The sequence below is a fragment of the Silene latifolia genome, chromosome 8, assembly GCF_048544455.1.
Source record: "Silene latifolia isolate original U9 population chromosome 8, ASM4854445v1, whole genome shotgun sequence".
NCBI classification, from domain to species: Eukaryota; Viridiplantae; Streptophyta; class Magnoliopsida; order Caryophyllales; family Caryophyllaceae; genus Silene; species Silene latifolia.
The window spans coordinates 6,211,799-6,214,990 of NC_133533.1; positions in this window are offsets into that span (position 1 = coordinate 6,211,799).

Sequence of the window (3,192 nt, forward strand, 5' to 3'; positions counted from 1 at the left end):
TTCTAACAGGCCGTAATTATGCATGCATCTAGTAATATTTAATTTAATTTTTATTTTATTTTTTAAGAACAAACAACAACGGTTATTTTAAAACAACCCGTTGTCTTTAGTTATAACAACGGTTTTGTATATTAAAACCCGTTGTTATAACTTTCCCCCCAAAATTGAGTCACACTTTCCACAACGGGTTTTTATACTTAAAACCGTTGTTAATAGTATTCACAACGGTTTCCTTAATAAAACTAACCGTTGTTAAAACCTTCTACAACGGTAGCTTTAACAACGTCCGCTTTTTTATATAACAACGGTTTTTGACCGTTGTTATAGCCTGTATCTGTAGTAGTGCTTTGAAATCCATTTTCTGTTAACTGGTATGTAATTTTGGTTTACAAATTGTAAAATATAGCGTGAAAAAAGAAACATATTTTGAAAACAGGTTAAGCCGAACCTAACTTAAAAATTGGGTTGGTTTACCGATTCTGCTCTTCCCTATCTAAAATCATTCAACCTAGACTCATTCATAAGATATCGTACAACTTTTATTTTCGAGTTATTAACATAAACAGTGACAAAGTTTTTTATCAACGTTAAGGACGCGAACTTTGAGTTACAATGTCCTTTTTATCATGGTAAAGTTCTCCTTCATGTTTTTTAACACCGCTACATGAATACTAAATTGCTTATTTTATATGGGTGTTACAACCACTACCCGTTAAAAATAATAATCAGAAAAATCTAGACTGAGAATCATGTAGATTTGTGAAAATGCTATCTTGTAAATCAATCAACTTGAAAATGACACTCCACTTTGTATACAATCAACAAATAAACAAATCAATAACAAAACATTCACATACACAATCAACTCTCCCTCGTTCAAATACCTTGTCCACGCTTACATACAACATAAAACTAACACTGCCCCCGACACCACCTCATTTTAGCATCTTGTCGGTTATGCACCACCTCCTCCACCGTCCACTGCACTACCTCCCGATCTAAGTAAATGAGGACGTGTTTGAATACTGATGATACTTCGGCGTGCTAAAGTATTGGTGGTTCGAAGGTGGTGGTAAGCAAAATATGGTGCATAAGTGGTGAAGCAAAATGAACAAAAATTTACAAATATAAAGTCAACAAACTGAGCTTTTGATGTATTTTTACCAATTAAAAAGTCAACATCTTTATAAACATAGTTGCTATAAGACTAAGATTAACGGGGACGAGCGATGAGTATGAGCAACAGTACCAGCCAAAAAGTAAAGAAAAAGCAACCTTACTGTAGCAAAATCTTAGAGTGGGTCTTGGAAGTGTTTTGTTTGTGTAAAAGTGGGTCCTTTTTACTGTTGTTGAGATTTTTGATAGGTTTGAGGTATAAAGTGGAACAAATAAGAGAGTCTGAGTTAAGTCTTAATGGTAAAGTTGATCTTATTTAATGATGTTAAGACTGATATTGGGTTTGTGAATAAATTCATGTGAATTGTAAAAATGTTGTTTGGTTGTCATGTGGGAAATGAATTCATGTGGGAAGTTGCACTTACCAAGGGGGAGCTAGGTAAGCAACTTTCTACATTATGGATCGATGAGTATGAGCAACAGTACTAGCCAAAAAGTAAAGAAAAAGCAATTTTAATGTAGCAAAGTCTTAGAGTGGGTATTGGAAGTGTTTTGTTTGTGTAAAAGTGGGTCCTTTTTATTGTTGTTGAGATTTTTGATAGGTTTGAGGTATAAAGTGGAATAAATAAGAGAGTCTGAGTTAAGTTTTAATGGTAAAGTTGATCTTTTTACTGTTGTTAAGACTCATATTCGGTCCGTGGATAAATTTAGAAATCTTGGAATGACACTCGTCTTTGAAATAGAAAGTCAGCAAACTGAATTTTTGATGTATTTTTACCACCAAAATCGTTGATGATGCCTTGATATACCTGTCAACCATAACCATTTTCAAATTTTAATGCTTGGCACGCCTGTTCGTAACATTTTATGTAATTAAGAGTTCGTCTAGGCCCTGGATTGTATAAAACCGTTTTATAATGTATTATGGTGAAACATTTCGGGTGAGACACGAATTCATGAACGTATCAAGTTAAAAACTCACATCCGAAACCAATCTGGGGTATGTATGACATAGAAAATTTGAATTACCTCATGTTGTTGCGAGGCTTTAAGATAGTGAAATTGATTAGCAAAACCAAGCTCATTCTTTTTCCTGCACAATGTTTAAATACTTAAATCATAAGTAATTCGCTAACTCATTAAAGGTTAAAAATTAAGAGGTGATTGTTTTTCGTGAAATCACTGAAGAACAATGTATATCACATCGCGGAGCACAAATTCTTGTTTTTCGTGAAATTACATAAGAACAATGTATATCCAAATAGATACCAAATCACATGATAAGTTGTCTAGAAATACCAAAATCTTTGTTCTTATTAGCAGCATGTGAGTATTTGGATTCGTTCTAGAAATAAAATAACGGTTACTCTGTCATAAGCAAAACTTACTCTTTAATCAGATCTGAAAATGGGATCCCTCCCTTCTGACGAAGCATCATATACTCCTTCGACTTAGAGTCATCCAAACTTCTCATCGAATTGTCTGCAAAGTCCAACATACACTGTTTGTACAAGGATACATCCTCAGCCAACCTTCTCAATTCGTCCTCATTCCCAACATTCAGACCTTCAAGCTCCCGACCAAGCATTTCAAAGTGTATCTCAATCTTCCTCATCCAAAACACTGACATATTTTCCATTTTAGAAAAGTGCAAATTTATGTTAATTCCATACATAACATAATCCAGAATGTCTCTAGCAATGTAGGCCTTGATTAATTCACTCCCTTGATTTCCTCGACCAATCTCAATCAAACCAGAGTATTTTTTCCTTAAGTTAATGAATTTGTCATAAGCAACTTTCATTTCATATCGAAGCTCCTTAACAAGGTCGGCCCAGTTATTTGGTAACCATCTCTCAAGTCGTTCCATTGTCACGTCGATGGCCTGCTGTAAACGATCTTGTGTACCGTTGGCGTTGTGAGCCTTAGGGGGTTTGCTCCATTTTTGGCTATTTACATTAAAATCCTTGCATTTATCCAATAGCCTCACGATTTGGTCCGAGTATAATTGTACATAGTCTTTCCTATACTCCGGCACTAGTTTGAGGAGATTTCCAGCGCTTGCTCGTAATTCAG